The sequence below is a fragment of the Mirounga angustirostris genome, unplaced genomic scaffold (assembly GCF_029215605.1).
Source record: "Mirounga angustirostris isolate CCGP_5_RB_7025 unplaced genomic scaffold, mMirAng1.0.hap1 SCAF_11, whole genome shotgun sequence".
NCBI classification, from domain to species: Eukaryota; Metazoa; Chordata; class Mammalia; order Carnivora; family Phocidae; genus Mirounga; species Mirounga angustirostris.
This window is the reverse complement of record NW_026991719.1, coordinates 1,979,850-1,998,171: the sequence shown is the minus strand read 5'-3', so window position 1 is coordinate 1,998,171 and position 18,322 is coordinate 1,979,850. Positions and strand designations below refer to the sequence as shown.

The window sequence follows — 18,322 nt, the reverse complement described above, 5'->3', positions numbered from 1 at the left end:
TTCTACGTCCACCTGCAGAGCTGGTGGTCAGATGGTCAGATGGTCCTGGACGAGAGACCCTGGCTCAGGCTCCGTCCTCTCTGTGGTCCTCCCTGTTTTATAAGAAGACACCTGCCTGTGTCCTTCGGTGTGCTGATGGGCAGAGTTTCTCAGCGGTCACATCGTTCTGGGCATCTGCACCACAAACACTGCACAAATCATGCACTCACACGCACCCAGGTACCCTTCCTGTAACGCAGCGTGGACATGTCATCACTGATACAATGTAAAGCAAGAGATGCTTGAGGAAACAGCTATTTTTAACTAAAAATTCACTTTTTTTTTTTTTCCGGGAGGAACATTAACAAAAGCTCCCCAAATGTCTGAGACGGTGTCTGCATGGAAGACGTGTCATCACTCTGTGGTTGGAATCCCTCGCATATTTTCTCGCTCAGCACTGCGTCTGCTGGCTCGGAGGTCTCCCCGTATCATGTGAAGCGTAAACTCAGAAACGCACCATCAGCCTCGATTTTGACTTTTGTGGACATGAGAAGAGGTAGCAAGACTATGGACATGACAGTATCTGTAATAATGTACTGAAAAAAATCCTAAACCTTTCACAGCATCTGGCTTTGTTTTAGCTGTTGCAAAAATGAAAATTCTTTTGACGTTCACAACACACGAGCTCCAAAGCTAGTAGCAGACAAGTCCCCGTGGCTACATAGGCGGACCAGCTGCAGGGAACAGATCAGGAGAATCCAGGGAGGGCACAACTAACAGGAAAACCTCTTACTCAAGAGTGTCATTTCTCATCTTGAAAATGCCCACTTGAAAGTTTCAGAGAAGAATTCGGTACAGGGAAATGCATGCTGCGTGTTCTAAAAATAATCCCCAAACTCAGGGGATGCCTACAAAAAACATTTGAGTTCTGCTCCCAGAAAGTCCGACGGGGTATTCCTCATTGAGTGGCTCTCTCGGGTAATTCTTTGCAGGGGGAGTGGGTGGTCAGCCCCCAGAATGGTTCTTTATGGCCTTGCCTTGCTAATACTCACGCTCCCGTACGGTCTTTTTCCAGAGTTGTGTGTATGTCCCAGCAGTCCCAGAGTTGCTCCCCATGACCAATATGGTAGAACTGATGGACGGCACTTGCTTGGCTACATTATAAAACACATTATGACTTCCATCTCGCTCTACATTATAAAACACATTATGACTTCCATCTTGCTCACCATCTCTCCTGAGCCCTTCACTCTGGGGGAAGCCAACAGCCCCATCATGCGCAGTCTTTGGGTGCACTTGCTTGCCTACATTATAAAACACATTATGATTTCCATCTTGCTCTACATTATAAAACACATTACGACTTCCATCTTGCTCACTGTCTTTCCTGAGCCCTTCACTCTGGGGGAAGCCAACAGCCCTGTCATGGGCAGCCTTTGGGCGAGGTCCACGTCACAAGGAACTGAGTAAATCTTTCTTCCCCCATGCATGTGACTGCAAGTGGAAAGGGATGGAACCAGCCAGTCTTACTTTCCAGTGATGGCAGCCTCCACCAGCCAGCATCTTGACTGCCACCTCGTGCACCAGGAGCATCGGTGGAAAGCTCTGTGAGACTTCTGACCCTCAAAAACTGTGAGACATAATTAATGTTTGTTCTTCGAAGCTTCTAAACTGTGGGGATAATTTGTGATGCAACCATGGGTGACTCACGACGGAGCCTTTCCGCAGTCACTCAGCAAAGGACCTCAGTCCACATAGAGATGGACTCCAGCATCTGTGGCCTCCATTATTGCCAGAGGAGACACAAAATGGCAGAATGTGTGCATATCCCACATACGCAATACCTTGCATGCGTTATTTCACAAAATGCCCTTCCGCAAGGTGGCAACTTTGTTTTTAGCAAAGGGAAGGTGAAAGGCGTAAAACGATTGTTCCTGGCAAAGATTCTCATTTCGTTAATGCTTAAACAATCATGTCGGCAAAAAGAACAAAAAGGTGGATTGGCGCCAAAGCTACGTTGCTACTGTTTTTCTTTGCAAAGCACTTACCGTTACTGATTTCTGCTCGCTCCACCTGGGAGGATTTGGGGGTACTGGATGTGGAGACACAATGCTACCCACAGAGCACTCCGGTGATTGTGAACGGCTGTAACACTGCGCTCAGAGTGAACACGTGCGGGCAAGCTTGTCTGTGTTGGGGTTTACCCTGAGTTTTCTGAATGAACTGCCACGTAGGATACAACATCCATTAAAACATAATGGATAAAATCACAGGGACTTGAAGCTAATGGTAGCAAATTGTTTTAGGACTTACACGAACAAAATCTATTTTCAGGCAGCACCCTTTTATCGTGGGTAATGTTAAGTGCCTCCGGTGCAGGGTGGTAATTGAATAACACGCCTGCTTTTGGTTACTCTTACTATTATGTTTAAATTCCCTGCAGATACCTTCCCCTTTCTTTCTTGTATGTAGAATAGATTGCTCACTTTGTCCTCTCTTGAGATGCCATATGTGGGGACGGATTTATTTTAATTTAATCTCTTAGTTTTTACTTAAAAAAATTTTTTTTTAAATTTAATTGCAGTAGAGTTAACGTACAGTGTTGTATTCATTTCAGGTGTATAATATAGTGATGGTTCACTTCTGTACATGACTCAATGCTCATCGTAAGTAGGCTCTTCCTCCCCTTCATCTGTTTCCCCCATCCCCACGTCCACCTCCCCTCTGGTCACCATCTGTTTATTTGGAAGAGATTTATTAGTTTTTTAATTTTTTAAAAAATGTTTTATTTTTAAGCAATCTTTACACCCAGTGTGGGGCTCAAACCTGCAACCGCAAGATCAAGACTCCACGGACTGAGCCAGCCAGGTGCCCCTGGGAGAGATTTATTTTTAGTAGGACAGGTCATCAGCCCAAATTGCACTGCCTGGAATTAGTAACCATGGTACCACATGTGAGAGAGAGTCAGGAAAGTGTGTGGTCCTACGATCCCAGCAATTTAATGCATCATGTCTTTGAGCATTCCCTAAAATTCTCTACCCTCCTAGCCTTGCAAAATTTCATGTTTATATCAATAAGCTCTATTTTCAAATGAGGTGCATAACCCTTTTCCCTTATATTAAAAAATCAGAGGTCCTAAATGTTTTATTAGGTTGAGCTTCAGACTCACTTTCTGCCCCCAGATATATATGTTTGCTGTTCCTTGGGGTCTGTGTCTTGCTAGAAGAGTCTGAATAAATTTCCTACTTTTTGGAACAAAAATATCTCATGTATATTCCAAAATGCATTTTGCATTCACATTCCCCAATCCATTTCATGATTTCGATGACACAGAATTCTGGAGAAGTCTTCCAGGTTAATGGGGGGCATAGGAAGTTACCGCTTTGAGGAATTCTTATATAGGAAAAAGCAATGACTGTATCATTTAGATGAATTTTTTTTTTACATCTTTGTCCTCCTGCATATCACTTAAAAATTCCATCATAAAAAGGTGCAGATAAACGATGCCTTTGGAAAATTTCCAGTTATGGTTTGAACACCCGCATCACCTCCGATAGCTAGCTCTTGTGTTCGTATGATGACTTTTTGGTGGATGGGAACAAAGACACTTAAGTTCAGGCCAAATGCAAAAAAGCAAACAGTGCATTCCTTATGGACCATTTCTTCATAAATAACTGCCCCCCCACCCCATGCTGCTGCAGCCAAGGATTTATACAGCAAATGATGTATCATCAATAAGCTAAGTGTTTAGGTTGTGTGTTAGTCAGTTTCTTCCTGGAAATATAGACAGCATCTTCAATCCCACGTTGCCTTATGGGCAAACGTGTCTCAGCGTTCTGATCTGATCCTATTTACTAGGTTTGTTCATGCATTGACCTTGGGATTGCTGTGACCAATATTAACGGGGTGCTGGGAAGCATCTCAGCTCAGCTTCTGTAAGATCTCACACAAGAAATTGCACCTGGATCCCGTCCAGCTCCCCATTTTTTCCCATAGCCAGAGCTTCTGTGTATTTACTAGGCATCATTGCAATAACAAAACGCTGAGCTCTATTTGCAGGGCACATTTTTAAGCAATAGCCTTGCTGATTTATTTCTTGAGCGAGTTGCGTGATGTCCTATGTCGTTCCCCTCTGGCTAAGGAAGGAGCTGACCTTTGCTCTTGACCTAAAGCAGCACCAAACTACTGTAGACCAACACAAAAGCGGAGAGTGAATCATTGCTTGTAGGGACTTCCATTTCCACCCTCATGTCAATGCTTTCCTGTCACTGCTGTCAACACTCTGTGGATTCAGTTGGTGCTCATCTGGGAGAATTCTTGTTGGCTCGGCTGTTACGGCCGCCATGCTCGGCCATTTATCTCCATCCTGTTTGCATGTCGAACTCATTCTGGACTGCGTTTAGTGCAGCGGGAAGGAAGAGGGCATGACCCTGATAGGAACTGATTTTCCTCATTCCCAAGTCTGGCCACTTCTAAAGGGAAGAAGGGAGAAGGGGGCCCCACGTGGTGGCTTTGTCTCCTTCACACGGCTCCTTTATTCCCATGACCCTAAAACCAATTTTTGTGGATCCTTGGGATTTGTTGCTGCCTGCTCAACACAAACAGTGTATTCTTGTTGTTATCATCGTAACGTCAAGATTATAGAGTTGGACCTCTTACATTTGGAGTAATAAAGCTTTACTCTTCCCTCACACAGGAGATCCACAGACATCCATGCCAACGCGCACACTGGGGTATTTGTCAAGACATGGGATGGCGAGGGGCACCTGGGTGGCTCAGTTGGTTAAGCGACCCCTTCGGCTCAGGTCATGATCCTGGAGTCCCGGGATCGAGTCCCGCATCGGGCTTCCTGCTCAGCGGGGAGTCTGCTTCTCCCTCTGACCCTCCTCCCTCTCATGCTCTTTGTCTCTCATTGTCTCTCTTGCAAATAAATAAATAAAATCTTAAAAAAAAAAATTAAAAAAAAAACACATGGGATGGCGAGGAGGGGGCAGTGGACACCAAAATGGCCCCAGGCAATGTTATTTGAAAGGATGTCAGGAAAGTAAGTCAGCGGGGGTAATCTTAATCTGTTCCATTCTCCCAACCCAGGAATGAGAACACCGTTTCTAACTATACTTTTCTATTTTACACAAAGATCCTGAACAGTGGGGGCAATGTATTTATTTCCTTTTTAGGGGATTCCAGATGTCCACGGCCCAGAACCCAGAGCTTTTGGCTAAAAGGAAAAAGAAGATGCCCGAGCAGTCACCACCACTGTGGGGGATTCCTGGCATCTCCAAGAGCGGGAGGTGGTGGGACGTTTTGGGAGGGAGGCAGCCAAAAATTAGGGCTGTTGAAGGTGGCGTGACTGGAACGCCTGAATCTCGAATGAAGTGTTTTCTTGCAAAGGCAGATGAGAAAGACATCTGCCAGGCACAATGGCGGGGAGGAACAAGGGCAGCCACATCCCCTGACCGCATGATGTATGAATAGCCATTGTGCAGAACGCAAGGGACTCAGCTACGTTATATTCATGGTGGGTTGGAGGGACGGGGTGCAGGCAGCATCCCCCACAGCAGGACTGCAAGGTGGGGCTTGCATCAAGATGAGCAATGGACGCTTTCCAGGGCAACCTTGGCGGTCCTCAGCCCGCTGGGAACAGCTGGGTGCGGGCAGCATCCCCGGGTCATAGTGGGAGAGACCTGACGTCCACCAGCTGCACAGACTCAACATTCGGCTCTTCCCACTGTGAGAATTCCCTCATCTTGCTGCTCTCATGGGGTAGAGGCGGGGGACCCCGCGTGTTCAGAAACTCACACTGGCCAAGCTTCCATAACTTTGCCAAGATGACACAGCCATGAAGCAAGGCCGTCAGAATGGGTCGGTCTCCCGCAGACGTCCAGCCACGCAGACCCACGGGAGTGGCCACGTTCCATTTCACCGGTCCTCTGAACCCTCTCTTTTCTTTCAGGAAGCGACGCCACTCATTTTGAGCAACAGTAACCTCTTCTTTCATGACTCCTTGTGAACTTTGAATGCCAATATTCATCTGGTGCCCTAGCCTTCTCCAGGAAGCTCCATTAATGCCTTTTCTACCATGTCCTGCTCTCCTGGCCGCCCCATCTTACTCTTGTCACCAAAACTCTTATAAGCAAGATGAGATCTTCATATCTTATTGCCTGAGATGGAACAAAGGCTTCTTAATTGACCCCCAGTCCGTGTGCCCCTCGCTGGGCGTCAGCATCCCAACCCCCTACCTTGACCGACCGCCCATCACGGTATGACCTCAGCATGATCGCTCCATCCTGTTCTTTAGACACAGCGCTCCTTCTCCCCCATCCCATTACCTCTAGTCTCTACGCATCATCCACATTATCAGCTCCCCCAAATGACCAGCCGTGCCCACTCACTTTCTCCTTGCTTGGCATGGAAATACTCTTCTGCCTTCTCTCCTACTCCCGCGCATCAGGAGCAAGATGTTTCGTGGGATTTTCCCTGCGGACACAACATCACAATGCTCAGGCTAGAAGGTGCCTACTGATGGTTCGAACACCTGGTCACATGGGGGCCAGCCACCTCCTTCAGGAAATGAGGTCCCTACCCCAGACCTGGGATCCCATGCGCTCCTGGAAGAGGGTGCATAGATCCCTTCTTAACACCAAACTCCCCAATTCTCCAGGCCTGAGCTGGACCTCCTAATGTCACTGTGTGTTTATACTGAGTAGTGTCCCTCTTTCCTTACCTTCTACCCACATTTTAATGTCTGAAGATGGCATTTTAGCAATCTGCTAACTGTCATGAAAAGCCTCCCTTCTTGGAGACGCAGAATCTCAGGCCCCAACTAGGACCTTTTCGATCGGAATCTTCATTTTAAGGAGATCCCCCAGGTGACCGTGTGCATACCCAGGCCCCATCTTAAAGCACAGTATTTCGTCTTTGTTGTGGTAAGCACGCTTACCATGACATTTACCCCTTAACAAAATTTTGTGTTCACAGTGCGTGAAAGCTGCCTAGAGCACATGTCTGCAGAAAGCTCATCTTGCTCCACTGAAACTTTATACCCATTGAACAACGTCTCCCCATTTTACCCTCTCCCCCCAGCCCCAAGAAACAGCCATCCTACTCCCTGTGTCTAGGAGCTAACCATGGTAGACCCCTCCTTGATGTGGAATCCCGTAGTTTTTGTCATTCTGTGGCTGGTTTATGTCACTTAGCATAATATCTCCAAAGCGCATCCACGTCATTGCCTACGGCATGAGTTCCTTTTTTTAAGAGGTGAATGGTATTCCATTGTATGTATGCACCACTCTTACTCACTCCAGCTTTATTGATTATTTCCTGCCCAGCTTTGTTGAGATACAATGAACATACAAGGTCGGGTACATTGAAGGTGTACAATGGGATGATTCGATGCCCTGCTGATGTGTTGAATTTGACCAAACAGTTGCCGTTTCCCCCTGAGGTTACAGATTTGCTTCTTCTGTGGGGCTCCCTTGCTGTGTTAGCGATGTTTGTGTATCAGGAGGTAATGCTCGGAGACATGTCTACGTCTTCAGTCCCGATAGTTGTAGGGGCCAAGGGCAGGCTGCCCCCAAATGTGCCCCTTTGGCATATTGATATTTTAAAATACAAGTCGCCTAAGAGACAGGACACTCAGATCCTCCTCTGTCCCCTTGCATGCAAGAAATGAATCTCCCATGTGCAAGGTGCCCTCCCTGTCCCCGGAGGTAAAAAGAGACATCCTTATCACCAGAGATGGGAAATGCAGAGCCCAGGGGCTGTATAAACAGACCTTGTGACTTTTTACTAATTTACTACCCCCGCCCAAATTCTGTTTAGAATTCCTGACTCACTAGAGCTCCCAACGTGACATTCTTTGTCTTGTCCGTAAGTCATGAGATTTATTATGTCTTTGTCTGGAATGCATAGAAAGTGCCTGCCCTGCTTACTTCTTTAGGTCTTCATTTCATTACTGGATCTCCATGCTCATGTAATAAAACTTGGGGTTTTGTTTTGCCCTGTTAATCTGTCTCATTTGAATTTAATTCTTAGTCCGGCTGGAAGACTAGATGGGTAGAGGAAGAGTTTTTCCTATCCTTCGTAGACATGGTGCTTTGATTTCTCCCTGACAGCCCGCACCCAACCCCACTTCTCTGGATTTCAGATTCCGTGCTCGGTGAGCACTCTCTCCCTAGCTTGCATACGGCGCCTTCTCGCCATGTCTTCCCACGGTGGAGGGAAAGACAGCTGCGGCACCTCTTCCTTTTCTTATAAGGGCACTAATCCCATCACGGCGGCCCCAACTCCATGACTCATCTCAATCCAATCCCCTCTCAAAGGCTCCTGCCTCCGAACACCATCCCATTGGTGGTTAGGGCTTCCGTAGGTGAATTTTGGGCAGGACGCACATTCAGTCCACAACTGGATGCAATGTTTTCATGCCTTACTGCAGATGCTTGTGGGCAGATGGTCAAAAGGGAACAAACAGAAGAAGTGGAAAAACCTAATTAATTCCATGCACAACTTGGATACCTTGCAGAGCAAAAAAATAACATAGTATCAACTAACAAAAGTAGAATATAAAATTCTCTATTATGAGAAACACATCTTCTTAAGCACACCTCCCGAAAATGGAACGATATGGAGCAAATATTAACCCTGTTCATCACTTGGCTGTGAACTTCTGCAAAAATTTTCTTTAAAAAATTGTGTTATTATGTAATGAGCACTCTGTGTGATATGCAGCTGATGAATCACTAAACTCTACCCTGAAACTAAGAATAGAGGATATGTTAACTACTTTGAATTTAAATTAAAAGAAATTGTTTTATCACAGCTGTACACACCATAAAATTCAATCCTTTAAAGTGTATAATTCAGTGGCTTTTAGTATATTGATAATGTTGCAAAATCATCACCACAATTGGGCGCCTGGGTGGCTCAGTTGGTTAGGCGACTGCCTTCGGCTCAGGTCATGATCCTGGAGTCCCGGGATCGAGTCCCGCATCGGGATCCCTGCTCGGCGGGGAACCTGCTTCTCCCTCTGACCCTCCCCCATCTCGTGCTCTCTCTCTCTGTCTCATTCTCTCTCTCAAATAAATAAAAAAAAAAAATTAAAAAAAAAATCATCACCACAATTAATGTTAGAAAATTTTCATCAGACCCCCAGAAAGGAACCCTGTTGTCATTAACATCCACCCAACCCTCCCAGCTTCCCGGCCACCACCGATCTGTTTTCTGTCTTGATAGATTTGCCAAATCTATGCTTTAATATGTGTTTTCCAAGTTTGCTATGATGTGAGCATATTAATTTCACAATAATTAAAAGAATCACATATTAAAGTTCATTCTACAGGGCGCCTGGCTGACTCAGTGCGTGGAGTGTTGTGACTCTTGATCTTGGGGTTGTGAGTTGGAGACCCATGTCGGGTGTGGAGCTTAAAAATAAAATCTTAAAAAAAAAAGTTTCTTCTGATAAAAGGAAGTACGTATAAAGTCTGAAGTCACAGACTCCAGGAAGAGATGAGCAGAACTTTGAACATCATAATTTTGAAAAAGGAGCCCCATCTCTGGTTGGTCTGCCTTCCTTCAGACTCACATTCCCCCTACACCCCCCACAACCCCATCAGGTTTTCATTCTTAGATTGGTGCATTTTCTGGGTAATGCTGACAATTCTACCTTAAAATCAAGAGGCCAGTTCTTGCAGAAGTTTGATATTTTTCAAGTGTGTGTCTGATCCTACCCAAAGGGCTGCTTCTTACCACCCTAAAGGCATTTGTTTGGATAAATTTGCTTAGATCAACAGACCTTTGAACAATTGTATAAACAATACCAGTTAAAAGCAGAGACTCACAAACACTGTTGCTGGGCCTAAGACGATAAATACTGGCTGGACTGCTTGTGGTCACTCTAGCTGGGATCCAGAGACTAGCATTGGACCCCAGAGATAAGAGCATGCTCATAATATGATAATATAATAATATAATATAATATTTTTTATTATGTTCAGTTAGTCACCATACATTACATCATTAGTTTTTGATGTAGTGTTCCACGATTCATTAGTTGCATATAAAAAAATAATATAATATAACATAATATAATAATATAAAGTTGTAATACAATATGATATAATCAATACCATATATTTTAATATGATATGATACAATTACTATAATATATAACATAATAGTAAATCTCAGTCGTTGATTAAGACAGGTGATGTATAAGGTAAGGTTAAAGGGTATGGGAATTTGGGCAGTGGATGCATAAAGGAATCCGATGAAATTTGATTTGAATAATGTGCTAATCTGAATAGTGTGCATATTGGTAAACGCTTCCCTGGTAAATATTAAAACATAAACCACATACAAGAGACAGACCGCCCTATATGCTATTTTGACAACACCTCTTTAATCTATGATGACTTGAACGTTAAAAGTTCGTAAATGTTTCAAAGGGGGAGCAAGATAAGAGGAAGAACGTGTATCTGTTTTCTGTTTTCCTCATGTTTTAAGTGACAGAATTATTCTCAAGCGTCACTGGAGCTGGAAGGAGCTTTGGAGATAAGCGGATGCAGACCAGGATATTAAGAACCAGAAGTTTCTTCTTGTTTTTTGATTTTTAGGGTCACATAATTGGTAGAACAAAAAAAGATCAGTTTTTTATTTTTATTTATTTTTTTTTTAGTTTCAGGGGTACATTTTAGTGATTCATCCGTTGCAAAAAAAAAAAAAATCAGTTCCTGATTAATTTCTTAGCTTGGAGGCACCAGCCCATCGCTGTGTCAGATCAGAGGAAAACCAGCAAAATGTTTATGGGATTTAGATCCTCAGAACGTGAATCATGTTTTCATGTTAGGTTTTGACTTCTACTTTCGCAAGCTCGGACTTCAGAATTTACGACCCGGGGGGGTGAGGGGCGATACGGCAGACCCCATGATATGTTTCAGGCACAGGGCAAGGAGACCGTGGGCACAGAGTAGAAAAAAACCAGAGTTTCCAGAAAGCATGGCTGTATTCCTGCTCACCCACGAGTGTTAATCCTGAAACACCCTACGAAGCAGCTGATTCTGAGCAATCCAGACTGTGTGGGAACAAAAACTCTTGTAGGGTTTTACAGGGAGAAAGCACAATGCTATCTTAAATCCTAAGGAACACCACCTTGCATTATATGGCTCTCCTTCTGAAAGTGTTAAGGGAACTTGCCGGTTTTTGACAAATGCATTGTTATGTAATTTTCCACCCTGCGGATAACACTCTCCATGTGGCATGGAGTTAATGATTCTCAGTTTGCATTTCTTCTTGAGGTCCCACATCACCACGGGTAAACAGGTTGCACTCAGCTCTCCTGGAAATCTGCAGCCATGGTTTGCCCGAGAGCTGTCTCAACATCCTGTTTGAGAGCAGAGCCGCCTGGCGTGGCATGGCCAGCCTCCACCGATAAGGGGAGAATTTCATGAGCGATGTCACAGATACATGGTTTCGGTTTTTTGTTTTTTGGGGGTTTTTTGAGGGAAGATGGAAGACTCTGAAAACACTTAATACTTTATAAACCTGCGAACGGGTTCTCAAAAGAATTTCCACTCTGTCAAAGAAAACTAGACTATACATGAGTCCACAGCCAGCCCGGTGTCCTAGGACAAATGCATGGGATGTGGGCTCAGCGCTGGAGGAAGGAATTTGCAAAGGCCCTCCGTCATTCCAGGGCTGATAAAACTGATGGGAAGGTCTGTGTCGGCTGCGACTTCTTTAAGACACTGCAGACGAGATCAGAGCCCTTGGGTGTTCATGTCTATTATCCCAATGCGAAACGATGCTCATCGTAAATTAGCAATCTGCCTCCTCCTGTGTTTGCACGCCCCCTCCCAGTGCCAGTCAGATAATCCCTAAGAGAAGCTCATAAAATCTCCAGGGTAGAACTTGAGCATTGCTTACATCACACCGACCTGTGATTTCAGTCCTAATTAACCGTGTTCTCTATCCCGTGAAGACTGAGGAGCAGGGACATCGCTCGACTCGTGTTTGGGCTCTGAGCTAATTCATATCGAGATATGTGCAGGTCGCGTTTCGCATCCCGTCAACGCGCTCACACCGCGGGCTCGCAACTGCACGGATGCAAAGAGGTCCCAAGCTCCAGGAGACGGGCGGACACCTGCTAGAATAGCAGCATCACTCCTCCACTTTGCCTCTTCCATTATTTTCTGTGTGCGTGAATCCCCTTCAAGATACTCCTGCCATTTCGAAAGCCAGCGTTTGTAGACAAAAGATATCCTACTATCCCTTTGCATATTGAGAAGGAAGGATAGTGGACGGATCTGTACTTCTTCATTTTCGTTTTTTCTTATAGCTTTGAGAAATTTTAATTAAATGTCTAAGTTTGAGATCGTTTCAGATTCAGGTGCAGCTGTAAGGAACGATACCAAAGATCTCCGTATCCTTCCCCTAGTTTCGCCTCAATGGCAACATCTTGCCAAACCATCTCACCACTAGGACATTGACTTTGGTACCATCCAGACACAGAGCATTCCATCCCCGGGATCCCCTACTCTGCTCTTTTAGAATGAAGCCCACTTCCCTCCCATGTGCAAAAGCCTATTTTAAGACCTGGCAACCACCCGTCTGCTCTCTCGCTCCATTGTTTTGTCATTTCTGGGACGTTCTATTGCTGGATTCGTGCAGCTTTCGGGATTGACCCCTTTCACTCCCTGTGACATCCAGATTGTGGATTGCAACAATATTTCATTTCTTTTTGTTGCTCTTTTTGTTGGGGGGCAGGGGGAAGCAAACCGCAATTATCCTTTAGTAGACACAGTGCGCCGGCCAACGTTTCTCCCGAGAGCACAACCTTGCACAGCCCACGGTTGGCAGGAAGAAAGCCTGTGTTGGCTGTCCAGCGTCTTCAGGATTGCAGGTTGCAGCCTTGCTGGAGGGGAGGGCAAGGGGCGCCACGGGGCTCCCCGAATGCGGGTCTGGGGACCCGGGGACCCTACTGCCTGCCCTTTGCAAAGCCTCCAGCACGGGGATTGCTGTTTGCCTTTGGAGTGTGTGCATGCGGGTGGATTGTGTCTCTAAGGGTCTGCGTGCCGAGTTCATTTCTGGCTCTCCTGGGGGCCCCTGAGCCGCCGCTGTTGTGTGGGTGATGGATCTCACGGCTCGAGCTGCGTGGTTGAATGGTCAGCCCAGATCGAGGGCCATCTCCTGAGAACACGCCACCCCTCACTGCCGTTCCTGGGGAGGACAGCCGGATGGCCCTGCAGTTTTTCTTCAAAGGCCTCCGAGGTGTGCATGGATCCGGCACGAGGGTTCCCACGGTCGGGTGGCCTCCCGTGGAAGTCACTGAACACTGGGTTCAGCGGTCACTACCATGCCTTGCCCTTAGGGGCCATCGTTTCTGGAGATGCCGGAATTGCTCACAGCGGGGCTGGCCCTGTGGGGAACCAAAAGGGCGAGATGCCAGGTGGCCGGGTGGGGGACCCGGGGAGCTCACTGTGGCCCCATGTGCAGCTGCAGGGCAGGCCCCAGCTTGCTGCCCACCTGCGTCTCCCCCAGACTGCCGTGCAGGGCCTCAGGTCTGTGTCTCAGCCTACACAGGCGTCCGCTCACGCCCAGCACCCAGAGAGATCGATCTCCCTGCCGCGGATCCCTGCAGGTGTGCAGTTTCTAAAGACAAAATTAAATATGCCCTTTCGAATGCTTGACACGCACGTCCATGCTGAGACGGTCTTTTGCACTTTGCCGAACCCCACGACGAAATATTTTACAGTGAGTTAGAATCCAGAGCCTCAGCAAAATGCGGGTGTATCCCTCTCAAAAAACCCAGCAGATAACACGGCGATCTGAATGAGAACGTGAAGCCCTGATTTTTTTTTTTATAAATTTATTTATTTATTTGAGAGAGCGAGAATGAGAGAGAGCACATGAGAGGGGGGAGGGTCAGAGGGAGAAGCAGACCCCCCGCCGAGCAGGGAGCCCGATGCGGGACTCGATCCCGGGACTCCAGGATCATGACCCGAGCCGAAGGCAACTGAGCCACCCAGGCGCCCACGTGAAGCCCTGATTTTTAAAGTGTTTGAAATGTAAAGAGATGCTAAAATCATGATGAACGTGGAGGCAGGGTCTTCTGAAAAAAACAAAAACAAAAACAAAAAAACCCAAACAGATTCAGAAAGAATAAAATATATTTGTACGTATATATGTATATAAACATAGATCTATGTGTATACGGATGCATGTACACATACACACAGACATGTATATACACACGAATTTTGCATGCATGCATGTGCACACATATGTAAACACATGCACGTGTATGTACATCTATTTGTTGAAATAACCCCAAGAACTCATTAAAACAAAGCAAAACAAAAAAAGCAATGGGGAAGCCAGGGGGGTTCATTCTGAGCTCCGGGAAGTAAAGACAAAATGCTAAATACGACAAGTTTAAAAGTCACGGAGCAAAGGACAACACGTTCCCAACACGCCGGGGAGGAAGGAGTGTTTTTGGAAAGCTAGGGCTGAGTCATATCTGAAGAAACAACGACGGCTCGTTTTCCAAGGTTCATGGAAAATACTTTCCTTCTCCGACTCAAAATGCGTGGTACGAAACGTAAACACATAACCAAGCTGCATCTGAGGAACACGGCGGTGGGCGTCCAAACACAAGGAGGAGAACGTCTTCCAATAGCCAGAGTGAAAAACGCAGGTCGCCTCCCAAGTAGCTGGCGGGACCTGGAGAAGATGCAGCATCAGGAGGAGCTGAAAACGGGGACAGTGTGTGTGTGTGTGTGTGTGTGTGTGTGCAGGGCCCAGGAGGGGCATCACGGGCTGCTTGACCTTCTGCATGGAGCAGAGTCTCTCCCGAGTGCGGAGGAAATGCACGGAGAGCGTTTGCTCTCACGGGCCCCCGTCCTGCTGGGATTGCCGAAGGCAAGTGTCCACGTCAGAGGAAGGGAGATGGAGCGGGACGTGTGTCCTTGAGCAGCGGACGGAAGGAGCGGGAGCATCAGTCCCCATGAACGCTGACCTCATCCCCTCATCCACCCGGGGGCCTCCACCAGCACCAACAACAAAATAACCGTGACTCATGGACGGCGACGAGCATGGTGGAGATCTCATCAAGGCTGGGGATGATTCGGGTGCACACAGGCAAGTCTCCGGTGAACACGAATCATTTCTTCCACGAGAGGGGGATCAGGTGGCTTCGTTCGTGGTCCGCTCAGGTCACGATGCACGTTCCATCAACAGCTCATCACGGAAATAACGCACAGTGAAAAACACAACTTTCCCTGCAAAAAGGGGGGGGATTGTTAAAAATAAAAACCTCCTTATCAGAACCAGAATCGACAGAAGCCAAGGAAATGGACGGTTAATAGAAAGTAGGAAATAAATACACAAAACCGAATTGAGAACTACTGTCAAGTCCCATCCATAGCAACGGACCGGAAGTATCTCTTCATCAATTTGAACTCTTAGGATCGGGCTGAAAATCATCGAGGTCCTTGTTACTTGCAAAGGACTGAAAGCAATCACGGAGAAAGGCTTCACGGGGAGAAGCTCAGAGCAAAGATGGGCAAACGATAAAACAAATGGGAACATTAGAACACAAACTTCCGGTAGCCATACTCACGTCAAGGAAGAAAGCCTTTAAGGGATTAAAAAAAAAAAAAAGTAAAAACACTTCTTCTTTTTTTTTTTTTTTAAAGATTTTATTTATTTTTTAGAGAGTGAGCGAGAGAGAAACAGCATGAGAGGCGACAGGGCAGAGGGAGAAGCAGGCTTCCCGCTGAGCCGGGAGCCCGATGCGGGACTCGATCCCTGGACCCTGGGATCATGACCTGAGCCGAAGGCAGTCGCTTAACCATCTGAGCCACCCAGGCGCCCAAAACACTTCTTACCATAAAGGTTAGCACAAGGTGATTAAAAAAAAATGTCACCAAAAAGTTATAAAAACGCCAAACATCTTTGCAGCTAACAGCCTGGCTCGTAAATACACAAAGCAGGATTAGGAAGCATCATAAGAAGAAAGTGTGCAAGAAAGTTGCTTAGGGTGAATCCCGACTTCAAAGGAAGGACAGACAATCCCTCCTATTTCTAAGCTTTTTTCTTCTTTCTTTGCAGCTGAACTTGACTTGCTTCCTCCCTGCTGCCCCCCCGAAGGAGAGTCGGCCGCAGAGAAGTCACTTACAGGCTCATCCCCACCGACAGCACCACCTTCTCCTTTCAAGTCTGTGCTTTGTGTGTCTTCCGGGCCTGGGAAGACCAAGAAAATCAAGTCTCACTCGTGCAAAAAAGTCATGATTCCGGATACAGTGTGAACTGAAAAAAAAACAAAAGATCTCGGCTTTGTCTGTACTTTGTTTGTACCTCACTGACCTTTTGAGCAGCCGTTGTGATGAACCGGGCTCAACCTACCGAACAGCGCCTGGGGCGGGTGTGTGGGGGGTGATCCTGGCGTTCCTCCAAGCCCCATCCTTCCCGACTAAGACCCTGAACCCTTCGCCACCCCAAACGCGGGGGCACCACGACAAAGGATTTGTTCAAGGCTCTGCAAACACGAGGCGACGGGGCTTTGCTGTCGTTTTCATAAAAGCACGGGACACGGTCTCAGGGATGGCAGCCGGTACGCGGCCCGTGGGGAACAGAGCTGCATCCCCGACATGCCTTCAGCCACCAGAGCCTTGCAAAACGAAAGCTGCACGATGAACATAAAAATACGGCCCCAATCAAAACCAGATGCGTGCAGCTTGGATGACGTCTCCCCGTTTCCCTTACCCTCAGTCGTCTCATTTTACGCGCCTTCTAAAATGGATGCAAGACTTCCACGAATTCCTTTGCAGGGCTGTGTCTCTCCAGCGCTTAGGACAACGCGGCCAGGTAGGTGGATCCAGAGATTCCCCATTCCTGACTCAGCGGAGGCGGGCTGAACTTGCTCGTTCGGGCGACGGAACATCTGAAACAAATCAGACACACTGACTTGTTTTCTAAATACCTACACGGGCAGTAGCTTACCAGTCAAAATTTACGCATTTCCCTCAACCCCTTCGGTTTAGGATGTCCACACCCAGGGCAAACCTCCAACCCAGTCATCGAGACCCACGGTGTTTCTGCATCGGACGTGTCTGTGAATTACGGGGGAACATCTCATCTTTCCGGTTTTCCAGAAGACGGCGTGCCGGGCAAAGAGGAAGGCATTCACTGCATGAAAGGCGCTTCCAGACTTGGAGATGGGTTCGGGATTCCTGGCGCTCATCAGGTCCGCCTTTATGCTTCTGGGCACAGCGGCATGCATATACCATTTTTCACACGTTCAATAAAGGGATGCCTCAGTTTCCAGAGGCAGCCAGCAAACCCTTGTGTTGCCACCAGACACATCCGGGTCAACTCTTGAGTTTATCACTTACCCGAATTTGAGCTTTCTCACCTGTCGGAGCAAGGAAGCACTGGGGACGACAATGTGGGTCTTCTATGAGAAAGTGTAAGCATATAAATCACCAGCCCCTTCCCAGTCTTGGCCCTTCCCTTTGAGCCAAAAGGAACACAGGTAGCCTCCTCCTCCAATCATCTCCATATTAACATTTATTTTACACTCTTACCATTTCTTAGTACCCCCCCCCCCCAACGAAACACAATATGTGCTTTCTAAAGAAGTTTTCCTTTAAAAACAAAGGAAGTCAACCCAACAATGCATTTTCCCAGCTACCATTTTTTTTTTAGGTCTGCCTCACACACAAGCCAGCTGTCGGGGGTAGGGGGGACGAATGGAACTTTTCACGGCACGTCTCCGAGTTTTTTTTTTTCCTTTTTAGGAATAGTCTTTTGAGCGGGGTGGTCTTCTTCTCAAGACAATACAAAAATATTTTTAACTGTACTATATATAAAGTGAACAAAAGTGGATGCACTTGGGAGTTGAGTTTGCCTCGCGTCTACAGAGAGATCTGGTTTAACCACGCCCCTATAAATAAGAAACACTTCTTGCTTGGTTATGCTAGAAACTTATGGCCACCATATTTATTTTACCTCATGTGAACTTTCAAGTTGTGCTTTAATTTATAAAGAACTTAAAAAAAAATCACATTGAAAGAAAAGAATGATGAAACACAGACATGGCAAGCTCGCCGCCAAAAAAATTTGTCTCAACAGCTTGACCAGACTTCACCAGAAGAAATTCCGTTGGCCTAATTTAGAAGGGGATCGGTTCACATTCCCAAATTATGGATTCCTCTGGGGTTGTGAAGAAGTTTTCAAACACTGGACATTTTCCAGCGATACTCATTAACTCATTGATGACATGGCACTGGGTTTGTGACGTTGAATTTAATTGTACGTGGGGCCATCCAAAACTTTTAAAAAATCCTGG

General features: G+C 46.6%; 1 long non-coding RNA gene across 1 annotated transcript; it reads right to left on the bottom strand.

The window, feature by feature from the left end:
- Positions 1 to 14,123: 14,123 nt before the first annotated feature.
- Positions 14,124 to 16,847, bottom strand: LOC123851281 (uncharacterized). Its single transcript, XR_006792531.3, has 3 exons — positions 16,339 to 16,847; positions 16,151 to 16,215; positions 14,124 to 15,251 (listed from the first exon to the last, which is right to left on the bottom strand). It is a non-coding gene; the product is annotated as an uncharacterized LOC123851281 (long non-coding RNA).
- Between the last annotated feature and the right edge of the window lie 1,475 nt (positions 16,848 to 18,322).